Source organism: Eubalaena glacialis, chromosome 6, assembly GCF_028564815.1.
Source record: "Eubalaena glacialis isolate mEubGla1 chromosome 6, mEubGla1.1.hap2.+ XY, whole genome shotgun sequence".
In the NCBI taxonomy this organism is placed as follows: domain Eukaryota; kingdom Metazoa; phylum Chordata; class Mammalia; order Artiodactyla; family Balaenidae; genus Eubalaena; species Eubalaena glacialis.
In genome coordinates this window covers 9,382,808-9,399,200 of record NC_083721.1, presented here as the reverse complement: position 1 = coordinate 9,399,200, position 16,393 = coordinate 9,382,808, and the positions used below count along the sequence as shown (strand labels likewise).

Here is a 16,393-nt window from a genome sequence, read left to right as displayed (position 1 = left end):
AGGGGAGATCAATACTCCAATCTTTCCTCCTGTCCTCTAGATTCAGCTGGAGTGTCCCTTTGGCTGAGCCAACTGGAAGGCAGTGGGCAAGGGAGCCCAGTGATGCAGAGATCAGCCTCCTGGGGGCCCAGAGCAAGGCTGATTAGGACAGAGCGTGGATGTGGAAGACACACTGAGAAAAGCCCGAACACCCTCTCAGCAGCCCATCCTGCCCAACCCCCAGCAGCCCAACCAGAGATGAGCACCTGTAATCAGAAACGGCATGCCCAGAGGGACAAACTAAATGAAGATGAGATGAGCAGATAACAAAGAATCAAAGACTTAAGGAAAGAGCAGCACAGAAGTCATTATGAAGAAGAAATAATACTGAAGGCAACAGAGTTTATAGTGCAAATAGAAGAAGGATTAACAGATTTCATGTTGTGAAAAGATACAAGTGTCTATCAGATCTATAGATTAAGAATCAGCTACTACACAAGAAAATCTGAGAAATCTTAGAAATTGTAAGAATTGACTCAGAAAATAAAACACTCAGTGAATATATGGAGTCAGAGAAAGTTCACAGTTAAATAGTAACTTGTTGACCTGGATAATTGAGCCAAGGGATTATTTAAGAATATATCACCGAAAGGGAAAAATGGAAAAAATATATTTTTAAAAGGTATGAAGTGCCAATATCCATCTAATGAAAATTCTAGAAATAGAGAACAGAAAAAATTCTAGAAATGGAAAAGAACAAGTAATAAAGAAACAAAAAGAAAATTTCCCAGGGCTGAAGAAACATGAATTAAAACTATTCTTCACTTTCCAAAAGACCTACTCTTTGATTTTTTTTTTAACCCCACTGTTGTAAAATTCAGAAGTTCAAAGATAAAAAGAAAATCCTAAGTGCTTCATGAGAGAATAAAACAGGCTACTTAAAATGAATGAGTTTCTGAGCAGCATCAAATTTCTCCTTGACAAGACATGATGCTAAAAGACAATTGAGTAATACCTTAAAAGTTCTGAGGGGCAATTACTTTGAACCTAGAATCTGATTCCTACCCAAATTAACATTGAAAAGGAAAAACAAAATAAAGGCATTTTTCACAGACATTCAAAGATTCACACACAGGCCTTCTCTAATAGATTTAATCAAGCAAGAAAGAGAAATTAATTCAAAAGAAAGGAAAATGTGGTGGGACCCATGGATCAACAGTAAACAGAAAAACTAATAAAACAGAGTTTGCTTAGAAATATCTTTTAAAATTTTTTGATAATAATCTACAACTTAAAAATCCCAGAAGATCTCAACATGGGCGGCAGCAGGGTTGGAGAGTAGAGAGAAATTAGTGAAAACGATCCTAAAGTTCTAGTTTTGTTTGAAGTGTGAAAGAAAAATAGATTAGTTAATTCCAAACAATTAATTTGGAATCAATATTTCAAATATTAATTAACCTAACAATGGGAAAAGGAGCCTAACTCTAGATATGAGATTTTATTAAACAAAAGCAAATAATACTATATAAAATTTTTGAAAATCTCAAGGGCGTGGTTTTCTATAAAAATATGGATTAATCAAAATTGATCCAAGAAGAGGCTGAAAATGTGAATAGATGAATACCTTTATAAAAATTTAATAGGTAGTCAAAGCTTGAATCCGTAAAACAAAAAAATGGCACCAAGACCAAATACTTTTATATGAATTTCTGTTCCATGAAGAAACTGATAATCCTTAAATTATACATCTATCTGGAAGTACACAAAAGTAAAGAGAATCCAGACTCATTCTACACAGCTAACATCAATTTGATTCCAAAACCAGATGACAAGGTTAGCACAAGACGAAAAAAAAAAAAAAAAAAAAAAAAACTCTTCTTACAGTAAAAAAGGATGTAAAATCATGCAGCCTATCACAGAAACTATCATATTTAATAATGAAAGATTAGAAAGTTTCTATTAAGATTGAAAACAAGACAACCATCACAGCTACCATCCTTCATTGTTCCATATAATAGGTCCTATTTAAAAAGAGAGAAAAGTAAAAGAAATAAGAGGTATAAATGTGGAAAAAAAATAAAAATTTTCCTACATGTAGACAAATTGCTGTCCCAAGAGAATTGAAGGAAATACTATTAAAAAATAATATCAGATACAAAATCAATACCTTTATTATACACAATCAATAACAAATTGAATGCCTCTGATATTTTCTTCTAATACTTTCATAGTTTCATTTTTATATTTAGTTATTTAAGCCATCTATAATTTATTCTGGCATAAGGTATAAAGTAGTTGTCTAACTTGAACTTTGTAGAAATACCATGAATAATAGCAACAAACAGATATGTAATAGACCTAGAAATAAACCTAGTGGAAAATGTACAGGAATTAACATTTTAAAAAAAAACTACAAAAATGGTTTTGTCCCCTGGGTGCATATTGGAATCACAACAAGACTAATTAAATCAGAGTTTGTAGGGTTGAGACCCAGGGTAAAAAATCTCTATTACAAAATGTAATGATATTGGTTTTTTTAATAAAGCAAATGCAGTCATTATGGATGGGAAGATAAAAAATTGTAAAGATGTCAGTTCTCCCCAAGTTAATCTATAAATTCAATGCAATCTGAATCAGCATCCAATGGAATTTTTTATGGAATTGGCAAGTTGATTTCAAAGTTCATCATGAGAAGAAAATATAAGAACTTTGTTTTGAAAAGATTAAAGGGAACTACTATTAAATACCAAAACATACTTCAAATCTGAGTTAATGAAAAGAGTGTGCTATTGGTACGGGAATAGAAAAATAAATCAATAAAATAACAGAGTCCAGAAACAGTCCCAGATATACAACATTTTTATAAAGTTTCAATTCAATGGGAAAAAGAAGGATAAACAAATAAATGGTGTTGAGACAATTAGATATTTATTAAGAAAAATTAAGCTAGACTTCCCTTCTGCGTAGAATACTCCAAAACAAAGTCCAGATGGGTTGAAGGGCTAAGCATTTAAAAACAAAAAACAAAAAAAAAAACTATAAACATTAGGAGAAAATACAGAGAATTTATAACCTTGGAGAAAGTCATTCTTAACCAAGACAAAACCAGAATTTCCAAAAACGAAAATTAAAAGATCTGCTATCAGGGCTTCCCTGGTGGCGCAGTGGTTAAGAATCTACCTGCCAATGCAGGGGACATGAGTTTGAGCCCTGGTCCGGGAAGATCCCACATGCTGTGGAGCAACTAAGCCTGTGCACCACAACTACTGAGCCTGCGCTCTAGAGCCTGTGAGCCACAACTACTGAGCCCGAGTGCCACAACTACTGAAGCCCGCGTGCCTAGAGCCCATGCTCCACAACAAGAGAAACCACCGCAATGAGAAGCCTGCACACCACAACTAAGAGTAGCCCCCACTCGACACAACTAGAGAAAGCCCATGCGCAGCAATGAAGACCCAACGCAGCCAAAAATAAAATAAATAAAATAAATAAATTTATAAAAAAAAAAGATCTGTTATCATGAACATTTAATGTTTTCATAAGAAAAGACTCCTTAAGCAAAATTAAAATACAAGAAACAGACTTGGAGAAAATCTTTGCAACAATTAATGAGAGTAATGTCTAGACTATTTAAAGAACTCATACAAATCCGTAAGAAAAAAAGAATTAAAAAAAAAGAAAACAGGAAAGGATGTAAACCAGAAATTCCAAAAAAATATATATACAAGTGTCCAAAAGAAAACGAAATGCTCTGATAATCTGGAAACTACAAATTAAAACAAGAATAACACTTTATTCTCCCATCAGCATGGCAAAAACTTAACAGACTGATAAATGCAGTGTTCATAAGAATGAAATATGGGGGAAACTGGCCTTTTCATACATTCTTGGTAAAAGTACAAACTGATAATATGTATAGCTGATTCACTTTGTTATACAGCAGAAACTAACACAACATTATAAAGCAATTATACTCCAATAAAGATGTTTAAAAAAAAAAGTACAAACTGATAAAGCTTTTCTGGTAATAATTTTCAGAAATCACAATCATTACCTTTGAACCAACAATTCCTAAAGAAACACTCACATGTGTGTTATATATATAAAGATATCTGATGGAATATTGCATGCACTAGCAAAAAAAAATTAGAAACATCTTTGGGGGAGACAGTTTAATAAATCATGATCATCAGTTTAAAATAGTGGGCTTGTATACATGATAGAGAAAGATGTGAAAAAAATGTCCTAGAATATTTATAGAGTACTATCACTTCTTTATTAAAACATGTATATATCTATGAGGGTAGAAAATCTACAGAGAAAGAACTGGAAGCGTGGTTGTATCCCTCCACTTTGGCTATCATGGCACATCATATTCAACTGTATTTATTTGTTTTCATGTCTGTCTCCTCCCTAAGCTATCACTTTCTTGCACTATGTTTTATTTATTTTTCTCTCCCCAGAAAGCACTCTGTAAGTATCTGTTAAATGGCTGCCTGGCTCTCTTACCTCAGCCCTGTCCTACTCAGCATTTTAGAGGTTAAAAGGATGATACAATCCAATATTGCTCAGTTTCAATCCCAGTATTGCCATTTACTATTTGTATGACCTTCGGCATGTACCTAAACCATTGAGCCCCAATTTTCTCATCTATCAGGAGGAGAAATAATGCCTTTGTCATAGCACTGTTAGGAGGATTAAGTAAGAAAATATATGAAAAGTCAGAAGCACAGTGCCTGGCGCTGTTCTTACCACTGTGAATCAAATTGCTCCAGACTGAGTGGTTTAACTCAACAACAACAATTTACTGTGTACACGAATCTGATCTTGAGCAGGGCTCAGTAGTGACAACTCAGCTCTGCCCCACCTGGAATAAGCTGGGGCAGCTCTACTGGGGCTGACCCATCACTTCCAAGGTGACCCTCTCACTTGGCTGGCAATTGTTCTGGCTATTGGTTCCTCCCCTATGAAAGCTTCTCTATAGGGCAGCTTGAGTTTCCTCTCAACATGGTGGCTGGATTCCAAGAATAAGCATCTCAAGAGATAGGAGGCAGAAGCTGCCAGTTTCTTCAGGCCTAGGCCTGAAAACTGGCACAATGTCACTTCCCCATATTCTACTGGTCAAGCAGCTACAGCGCCCAGATTCAATCTGCCTCTGGACACGTATTACATGCAAAATATACTCACTCCTCCCAAGACGAGCCAAAAGTCTCATCCTTGTAAGTCATGTCCAAGTATAAATGAAGCTCTCTGAGTGTGGCTCTTCTTGAACAACTCACTGAGGGTTGTTCAACACCATCGGAATACTACGAACTATAGAGACCAATTATCTTCACCCCTACATACGGACACATACTCCACACACAGTGGTGGGACAAGCAAAACAAAAAAACCACAATAGACGCTCCCATTCAAAAAGGGGAGAAACAGGAGGCTGCAGTCAGCACTGGTCCAAAGCAATTCTGCGCTCCAGCTGCATAGATGGTGCAAGTTTCTTTCTAGGGCCCAGGACTCTCAAGTGGCTCTTGGCTGCACGCTCTGGACTCTTGTCTCTTTCTCTGAGCATCCTTCATTTTCTGTAAGAACACTTGGTGATTCTGTAGCCTTCCCAACCTACTTCCTACCCATAGAAGTTGGGGCTCTATTTCTGTCTCTTTCAATCCAATCTGGTGGTGCTTCCAGTCAATAAGTGTTTACAGTCAATAAATAGAGTCTCTTATTGTTACTGTTATTAATAACATGGATAAAGATATAAAGACACCTTACCAAGCAGGCAACTCTTACAGTATTTTTGCAGGATAGAATTAGATAGGTAAACAGAACAAGATAAAATATGATAAGGGTAAATAAAAGTCCTGCATTTAGACTTTAAAAATCAATTTCATAATTACAGGATGGGGAAGCTTTGGTTTGTTGGCATGCCTGTCTGCCCGACTAAGCTGTAAGCCTTTTGTGGGAGAAAATTGAGGGGATTTAGGTGACAGCAAGCTCACAATGAAACAAAAGCATGAAGAGACACACACTGTAAGTGGCATCCTGACAATGTAGCTTAAGATCAGGATGGTGAGGGAAGTAAAACCACATAATAGGAGTAACTTTTGAGAAAATGAGTGGCTTCGCCTGGAGAAGAAAAAACCTCAGGGAAGTGATACAAACTTAGGGGCAGGTTAGCAACCTCATATGTCTGAAAGGCTGTCACGTAAAAGAAGAGATAGACTTGACTCCAGAGGACAGAATTAGCTTAGATGGGTGGTAGCTCCTGGAAAGCTGACCTCCATCAGTACAAAAAACACCAGAGCCATTGCTCTCAACCTTGGATGTTTACTGGCATCATGGGCAGAGTTTTAAATAATACTGATGCCAGCACCCTCCCCAGAACAATTCTATCAGAGTCACTGAGAGTGAGCCCCAGGCAGTAAGGATTTTGTTAAATTTACCAGGAGTTTACATCGTACTGCCGTGATGGTGTATGTTGGATTGACCTAGCTGAGTGAGCAGACTCACAAAGAACTGACTTACCCATCACCAGAGGGGTTCAAACAAGAGTCAGTATTGTGATTACGGAGAGATCCTGCACCAAGTGAGGGAGCAAATGAGCCTTGAGACCCACTCCAGGACCCAAAGATTCAAGGGTGGAGATGATTTGATCTCATCAGACAACAGAGGACTCAGAGATTCCTCACTGCCAAGGGAGCTGTGCCCACATGTTCGGGCCATGGTTTTTTCCTCTCTAACCTCCTGGAACAGATAGCTGTATTCGCTCCCCTCTATAATGGGGGTCTCTCAGCGTGGACTTCCTTGCCCAAATGGAGTTTGAGTCAGGGAATAACCTGTTTGGAATGGTTAAGAAAATGGAAAGTTTAGGGGAGAGTGAGAGAGAGAGGAAAGGAGGTACTTAAGCCCATGACCTGGGTATTTGAAATTCTATGACCTTATTTCCACAGAGGCTCTCCTATCTCCTCAATTTCTGCCCACTGAGTCCCCAACCCAACTCCAGCTCTTTATATCAAGCTGAACTGTTCTCTTTTTTTGAATCGCATTCTCTTCAATGCGGATAGCTAGTGTTGCCCACAATTTGCTGTTGGCAAAGTCCTCATGAGGTATTCTCAAAAGTCAGAGACTGGAGCCTGAACTACCTAATTCTCCGCCCCCTTCTGAGCTCTCCAGTTCTATTTTTAGACCTTTCTATTAATGAAGTGCACTAGTGTATTAAAACATTCCAGCTGTGTTACCAGCAGCCCAGAATAAGAAATAACCATTTTGGGGCTTCCCTGGTGGCGCAGTGGTTAAGAATCCGCCTGCCAATGCAGGGGACACGGGTTCAAGCCCTGGCCAGGGAAGATCCCACATGCCGCGGAGCAACTAAGCTCGTGAACCACAACTACTGAGCCCGTGCTCAGCAACAAAAGAAGCCACCGCAATGAGAAGTCCGCGCACCGCAACGAAGAGTAGCCCCCGCTCACCACAGCTAGAGAAAAGCCCGTGTGCAGCAACAAAGACCCAATGCAGCCAAAACTAAAAATAAATAAAATAAATAATTTTTTTTTACAAAACACCATTCACTTTATTAAAAAAAAAAAAAAAGAAATAACCATTTCTTTTAGCAGATCATACATCTACCAAAATGGTATTTCACAAACAGAATCCTTCTTAATTTTCTTAAACCTCCCATCATGAAAGAAGACACCACTGCAGCCCTGCATCCCACACACCAAGAGCAGATATCTAGCGTATGTCAGGTGAATATCTTATTTTTCCACATGAACTTGCTTAATTGTTTTTCTATTTTCAGATATGGGTCTCCCTCACACTGAGCATTGACCAAGACAGGTGGCCAAAAAGAAATTTTCTTGTAATTTGAATACAGATTAAAGAGGGGAAAATTGTTATAAATCACAGCACTGTCTTCTGAAGGCCAAGTGCATATTATAAAACTTTCCCGGTCCATTTCAAGCAACCGTTGAGCTCATCAATGCTTTATTTGTGAAAGCAAATGCCTGGCCTTACAAAACATCTATTCAAACATCAATGACTCAGAATTCTGGGACTTTCCTGCTTGTCTGGGAATTATGTTTATGATACAAATGCCGAGTTAATAAAAGCCCGCCTTTCACACGTCAAAGACCTTTACAATCTTAAAGAAAGAGGAAAAACGAAAAAAGCTGTACTTGGCTGCTCTTCTTTTGCTATGTAAATGACATTTGTGAAGTTTCACTGTATTTGAAAATAACCAATCAGAGGATTTTTAGGGCAGTGAAACTACTCTGTATCCACTACAACGGTGGATACATGTCATGATACATTGGTCCAAACCCATAGAAGGTACAGCACCAAGAGTGAACCCTGATGTAAAGTATGAACTCTGGGTGATGATGACATGTCAAGGTAGGTTCATCAACTGTAACAAACGTACCCTCTGGCCAGGGCTATTGGTAGTGGGGAAGCCATGCGTGTGTCGGGGCAGGGGGTGTATGGGAAATCTCTGAACCTTCTACTCAATTTTGCTGTGAACCTAAAACTGCTCTAAAAGGTAAAGTCTATTTAAAAAAATAAATAACCAATCCTGTTGGAAGAAGGTCTTCCTTAGTGCACTCATGGGCTCTGAAAGAATGCTTCCTTTTGAAACACAAGAAAGTATGGGTATATCGGAGAAGGTTACCTTTGGAAATGGGAGATTTTAGGGTACATTGTTACTCCCTTGAGATGTTTACACCTGATGGTCTCCCGACCCTGACATCTCTTCCCCCAGGTCTTTGCTTGACTGATTCCTCCCTGTTACACTGAACTCAGTTGAAATGTCATCTCCTCGGAGAAGCTGCCCCTCCTCTCCTCGCTCCCTCATCCACCTAAAATAGCCCTCTCTTGGTGTCACACCAGCATGTCCCCCTTCCATCACTGCACCCCAGTTCTCCTCGTGTGTAGTAGTTCTTTGTCCCTCTCTTTCCACATTAAAATTTTCCCAGTGCATTCTGTAATATTCCCCAAGAGCCAACAAACTGCCAAAGTGAGGTGTCTGCCTACATTACCAGGACGCTGCCCAGTTGATACAGAGGAAGTCAGACCAGCTGGCTGCCACACGCTGTTTTCATGGGGCGCCAGTGGCCTCCTTGTGGCCTGCTACCAGGTGGGCATCTAGGGAAGGAGAGACCCAGGCAGCTCCATCACTGCTGGGAGAGTCTCAAGGAGGAGGTGCGGACAGACATGGCTGACCCAGATGTAGTACTATTCCCTGTCCGTAAACAAAATGTCCTTACTGCTAAGAGTTTCTGTGAAAGACTCTCATCCCTGGCTTAAATGCAGTCTTGTCTCCTCCAGCTCAAGCTAAGAGAATTGTGCCTGAAAACCATGGAAGTTGCTGACCCAGGAAGCTAGCGGGGGCTTGCCAGGGGCCAGTGAATCAAAAATATAATCACAGGGACTTCCCTGGTGGCGCAGTGGTTAAGAATCCGCCTGCCAATGCAGGGAACACGGGATGGAGCCCTGGTCCGGGAAGATCTCACATACTGCAGAGCAACTAAGCCTGTGCGCCACAACTACTGAAGCCCGCACATCTAGAGCCCGTGCTCCACAACAAGAGAAGCCACCGCAATGGGAAGCCCGCGCACCACAACGAAGAGTAGCCCCTGCTCGACACAACTAGAGAAAGCCCATGTGTAGCAACGAAGACGCAACGCAGCCAAAAATAAATAAATAAATAAATTTATAAATATATATACATATATATATATAATCTCATCACAGATGAAAAGTTTAGGATGTTGTTTCTGTTCCAAAGGAGATCATCATCTAACAGGGCAGCTACAAACTCCCCAACCCCGTATCACAGTGACTAAGCCAAAAAGAACTCTGAGAAAGACAGATGGGAGCATTCTCACTGGAATCTTATAGATAGATACATGAACTAGAATCGTACACATATGGAATCACCTATACTGCTGTATTATTCACTATGTATACTATACATAGTACGTAATATAACAAAATACATTATATTCTTATATTTTAATTGTACTTACAGAGATGATTTTTATATGTAGAATGTAGCCTCCCCCTCTCCCTCTCTCCCTCTCTCCCTCTCTCCCTCTCTCCCTCTCTCTCTCTCTCTCCATATATATATAAAGATTGGCCAAATCTTAACCCCTCTCTGCATCCACATCCTTGACCAGACCATTTTTTTCTTGCATGTTGACTTTGGACTTGGCCATAGGACTTGCCTTGGCCATGGCATGTGGGTGGAAGGAAAGTGTGCCACTTCCCAGCCTAAGCCTAAGAAGCTCCCCTTGTTTCCATTTTCCTCCTGCACCTCTGCCACCACCTGGAGAAGAACCTGCCTCAGCTTACCCCGTGGCTAACCTCAGCCCCAGGGGAGGTCTTAGAACAGGACCATCCTAGCCACATCCATAGGCACAAGAGCAATCAAAATTAATTATAGTTCTCAGTCAATGGCTTTTGGGGTGCTACTATGTGGCATTACATGGCACATGAGAACTGACACATAGGAGATGCGGATATTTCTCCGTAAAGGTCTGAAGCACCCAGCGTACATTTGTCAGTTTGTCCTTTCTTACTGCTCTCCACATCAGCCTTCCAATCCCTCAACTGACATTTTTATGTTTTGAAATTACAGAGGAGTACAGAGAAATTAACAGACACCCATGTCCCCAGTGCCCATAACTGCTTATCATTTTAACATCCATCATTATTTACTCCCAACCATTCTTGATATACAAGATTACCCATAAAGTTCAAGTCTGCTCTGAAGACGAACCAACACATCGCTCCACACTTTCCCAACTTGCCATGTTGTCCACAACATTGGTCTATTTGGAGGTTGGCAGGAGCTGGAAGAGGACTGAAGGAGGGCAAAGAACAAGGGGGAAAACATCATTCAGAAGTTAAGAAACTGCACTGTGCCTTGGTTAGGATCAATAGAATCTACTCCTTACAGAGACATCACGTCCTGAGATACTTATGAAGATTGCAAAATGGATCAAACATCATCACTCCCTTGGGAAAGTGGCTTAAAAACTCAATGAGGCAATTTATAAGCTCACAAGTCTCCCAAGCAATCAGTGGAAAATTTATTTGGAGTTTCCATGATTTGTTTGCCAACTCCCAAGAATACACACACACACACACACACAGCAGCATCCAGACTTCTACAGCTCAAGATCTTAACCTGGTTAGGTGAGACTTGCTAAGTCCCCTTGCTGAGATGGGACTTGCCTCTAATATGCTTTTTCCCAAGATCCATTTTCTGTGTCATCTCCCGTCCCACATTCTACTCCTCACCACTAAGCTACCAAAAAGTACGCAGTGGCTACAGCCATGGTGGAGAAGCCAGGAGACACATATGTTCCCAGGGGATTTATTTGGTTTCATCAGTGCATTAGAACACACACAGGGGAGAAAAGTGAGCAAGCCCAAGGGAAAAGTTTCTTTGATCTTCAGTCTGGAAACAAAACATATTGATGTGAAGCAATGAAAAGCCAGAAATGGCAAATGAGAAACCACAGCTTGACTCTCAGAATTAAACATCATTATCAAGTTGTTGTAGGTCCCCGATGGCCCCTAAAAGCTCCATTTCAAAACAAACCAAAACTATGGCTGGAGCTGAAGAGGCTCTTATAATAGGTGAGTCCATGGTCTGGGTAAGAGAGTCTATGTCTTACTCAGCTCCCCTCACCCAGAGGCATTAACACCTGCAAGCTTCACCCGAAATAACTCATCGCGGCCACTCTTTTTATCTTGGCAGCCTCTGGGAGACTTTCGCCAAGGTTCTGGGCTCTTTCAGTCAACATGACCAATTCCACATCCTTTTATTAATCACTAACCATTTCCCCTTGTAGTCAGCCCTGAAATCCCTGCTTTGATCTGCCTGACATGTCACATGGTGTGTGCTTCTGAACACAACCTCTCCCATAGCTGACTAAGAACCGGCAGGCCTGGCAGACACACACACAAGCAAAGGAGACATTTCCTGGAGACACTAGAAAAAGGGGAATTCTACCAGGAAATCAATGGCCATAAGCAGAGAATTTATTTTGTTCGTTCCCTCTTTATTTATTGATTGATAGCCCTTTGGTATATGCTGAAAAATCAAATTTCAGTGGCTATCATAAATGCCCTACATCCCATCCAATTAGAGGGTCCATAACTTATTTAGTTCAAGAATTGACTGTGATTCTGAAAGTAAATTCTGATGAGCTGAATTAGGTGCTTAACCAAGAAGACTCACAGACAGGCCTTCTGGCAGCTTCCGTTAACTTTTCCAAAGGCACCAAGGCGTCTGCTGCTCCTAACCAAGTCAGAATGGCTTGTGATGAGATGCCTGTCTTGTAACCAAGACAAAGGACATGAGCAGATGCCCTTCATCCAGATCCGCTTTCTTCCTTGGACCACTCTCTATATAAACAGCCTTTATGATATATCAAATTGGCATAACGATAAACCAGAAGCATTTCCAAAGGCACACATACAAATCCATTGTCTCCCTGAAGCCTGACAGCAGATGCTTCCAGGGAAATCTGAGGGTAAGCACTGTACTGAATTTAACAAAAAATAATTGAATTTTTGGAGCCCACCCCAAGGATCAAAAAGAAAATAGCCATTACCATCAAGCATCCGGTCTTACATGAGCTGAAACTGGCCACGTGATTAAAAACATTAAATAACAAATGATTTGCCTTTATTAAGTATTTAGATCATTTCTATTTAACAAAAATGTGAACCTTTTTTCTTTGCACAGCTTAAGATGCAGGTAAGCTAAAGCTCATCTTTACTTCCTCTTGGCAACCCCTACACATACAAGTCAGTCTTGCCTATTCCCCTGCAGTAAAAAAATACCAAGTCGACTCTGCTTCTGCTGAAATTGCTGTCTGGTGCAAAGATCAAAGGGGCCTCTTCCCCCTGCAGATTACTCGTCTATAGTTCCCTGGCTTCTCAGTGTGGTCTCAACTGCTCCCACTCATCCCGGGCTGCTCCAGAGTTAGCAGCCGCCTAGATCTTCCAGCTATACAACTGGGCTTGTAATGACAGTAATTGCTAGTCTGTCAAGTCACCTCCAACCAAGAAGGAAAATGCCCTCCAGACACACTTCTCAGGCCCACCTGAAGAGATAGGAATGAATTCAATAAAAGAAAATTATCCAGTCCTGTTTATACAATGCCACTAAGACCAGCAGGCTTTTTTTTCTTTTTGTTAATAGGGATATTAAACACTGCTGGGCCACAAAGTGGGGCAAAGGTTTTATGTCTGTTCCCTCAAGTGTCCATGTCCTTGACTTGCTTTGACCACCAGAAATCCACCGAGAAGCAATAAGTCCTTGAGCATTTCACACCTCTCCAAGGTGCTGTTGGGCTGGGGATGCCTTTGGGAGGATACCTGCGCAGGCGAGGGGCCACCTGGGTTCTTATCCAAAGTGGAAGATGTTTCATCTCATTCCTTCTCTACCTCTTCTGTTTAAATTTGATCCTTTTTTGTTATTGTAGAAAGACAGGATTGGCATGGCCAAGACCTAGGATGTAAATGATTGTTTTGGTCTTGTTTCTTACCAATAAAGCCAGTTGGATAATTAGTCTGAATAAACATTAACATGAACCTTTTAAATATATTATCCATTAGGATCTATACAACTTCAGAGTTGTATGTATATGCTAGATTATAATGTTTTATGATTCCACAGAGACAGGTTTAAAGAAGTGATATCTTAACTAGTAACCAAATGTATCTCATTCATTAAGTTAATCAAGTAATGTGCATCTACTTTAAATTTACGTAGGATATGTCCTTGGAGACGGGTGCTGACTAGAGTCTTTTGTCCCTCAGTTCCACTCTCGCCCTTCTTTATTCTCCCATCTGGCCTTGGGGCAGAAAACCTGAAAACCACATTTCCCAGGTTCCCTGGCCAACCAGGCCCCTGTTGGGTTCTACCAATGGGAGGCACCAGCAGCAAACCAGAAGGTGAGTGGAAGGGAGATGCTATTTTTCCACCTTCTTGCGGTGCTTCTGGCAACGGTGGCAGCAGCAGCAAAGGCAGTGCTGTGGCTTCTGGGTTTCTGCTAAGTCAGCTCAGTTTTAGCAACAACACTTTTGTGGCCAGGAAAACCAAAGCTGAGAGTCCCGCCATGTTCCTTGTGGCTTCTTCAAGCCTAATGCACTACCATGTGTAAAACAGATAGCTAGTGGGAACCTGCTTTATAGCACAGGGAGCTCAGCTCGGTGCTCTGTGATGACCTAGATGGATGGGTGGGATGGGGGGTGGGAGGGAGTTCCAAGAGGGAGGGGATAGATGTGTATGTATAGCTGATTCCCTTCGTTGTACAGCAGAAACTAAGACAACATTGTAAAGCAACTATACTCCAATAAAAATAATTAATTAATTTCTTTTAAAAAGCCTAAGGGGATAGTGGCTTCCCGCAGTTACTGATCTTTAGGTAACCTTGCCTCCTCATTTTCCCTCCTTCATCCCTCTCAAATCATGTACTGCATAGTCTCTGTATGAAGCACACCTCATTTTATTGCACTTTGCAAATATTGCATGTTTTACAAATTGGAGGTTCACAGCAGCCACGTGTTGAGCAAGTCTATCGGCGCCATTTTTCCAACAGCGTTTGCTCGCTCCACGTCTCTGTGTCACATTTTGGCAATTCCTGCAATATTTCAAATTTTCCCATTGCTATTGTATTTGTTATGGTGCTCTGTGATCAGTGATCTTCGATGTTACTATTACGACTCACTGAAGGCTCAGATGATGGTTAGCATTTTTTAGCAACAAAGTATTTTTTAATTAAGGTATATACATTGTTTTGGGGGGTATAATGCTATTGCACACCTAAAAGACTACAAAATAATGTAAACATACCTTTTATATATGCACTGGGAAACCAAAAAATTCGTGTGACTCACTTTATTGCAAGATTCACTTTATTGCAGTGGTCTGGAACCAAACCCACAATATCTCCAAGATATGCCTGTATCAAATTCCTTCTTTGAGATACCTACAGTGGTTTCTAACAGAAAATTGCACTGATTGGAACCCGATCGATTCACCTTGTCATACAAAACATTTATCCCCGTAAACTGCATTTGCAATGAAGCAAATTTTAACCAGATGTTTAAAGATGATGCTAAAGTCATTTCATTCAGTCTGCCAAATCCATGGCAGAATTAGGAATAAAAGTTTAATTATATAAATTCTCCTTCTAAGACTCCATAAAATAGGCAGTGAGTGGTGCAATCCCTTTTCCAAATAGCTTTGGTTTGGATTTTATGCTTGTTGGGTTTGGGTTTGTCCATGTGGGTCACGTGCCGGCCTGCTGCGGGATCTCAGGATTGTCACTGAGCTTGCACGGCTATTCCCTGACCTAACGAGGCAGATATTGGATGCCAGAGCTTTGATCCACGCACACGCACAGGATATAGACATAAGAGCTCCCCAAACCAGCTGGAGAGAGTCCCCGTGGGAATACTCCACGACATATTAATCAAAGTCAAATGGCAGAGCAAATTGAACTGGTTCATTAATTATGAAAATTCTCTCACAAAGTGACATCTTGTTAACTATGTGGAAGCTTAGCACATTTTCACAAGGTCCTTGCTGCCTACTCAGATCTAAAATGTTGCATTTAGTAATAAATAGACGAGGATTTTTTCCTTGTTGAAGAAAAAAAGCTCTTTTATGCCTAACCCACATCTAAATATACACTTGTGTGCTTCCCTATGCCCACTATGTTGTGGATAGAGGTAGCGTACTGATAAAAGAAAGTTTACAATACCAGAATGTGTTTTACAAAGATGTATAGGAGGAATTAGGAAAATAGATGTTGATTATTTTAAAACCTCTAAATCCATGTCAACTGCCCATACACCTGGGCTTACTGGGAAAATTCAGCTGTCGTACCAAAAGCTGGCCTTATTTCTCTATGAATGCTGGCTAAAATAGTGAAAAGAATCTGTGCCTTCTCTCCACTATCATTCAAAGGAACTTCAGTTCCTTGGGTCTTTTCCTCCTTCAACATGTGGGGATGAGTAGTTTAAGTGACTAAATGTTCCCTTTCAATATTCAGACCTTTTACATAAACTGAGACAGTCATTAGACACAGTTTGACTTACCTCCTATAAGTCTCTTACCTCTCTATAAGATGGGTGTCTCATCTACCCAATCTTATGACAAGGCCTGATCACTGGAAATCCTTTCTAGATCAGTTAGGTTACTGATTTGGCTGCTGTAACAACGGCCAAAGTAACAGTGTCTTAAACTGAGAGAAGTTTATTTCTTTCACATAATGGTCTAATCATAAGTATTTGAAGAGTGCTATGCCACCCCATATCATCAAAGTCCCATCTCTGACTTCCTCCTCTGTCATTCAAAATACATGGCTTCCATTTTGCCAGTTACTGATACGTGTACACC

The 16,393-nt window shown here is 40.4% G+C and overlaps 1 protein-coding gene across 1 annotated transcript in view; it reads right to left on the bottom strand.

Moving 5' to 3' along the window:
* Positions 1 to 10,779: 10,779 nt before the first annotated feature.
* The window catches only part of SETD4 (SET domain containing 4), a 136,911-nt gene continuing 131,297 nt past the window's right edge, over positions 10,780 to 16,393 (bottom strand). Inside the window, exon 14 of the transcript XR_009701237.1 lies at positions 10,780 to 10,831. The gene's annotated coding sequence lies outside the window, so the exon portion shown is untranslated. The remainder of the gene's footprint in view (positions 10,832 to 16,393) is intronic.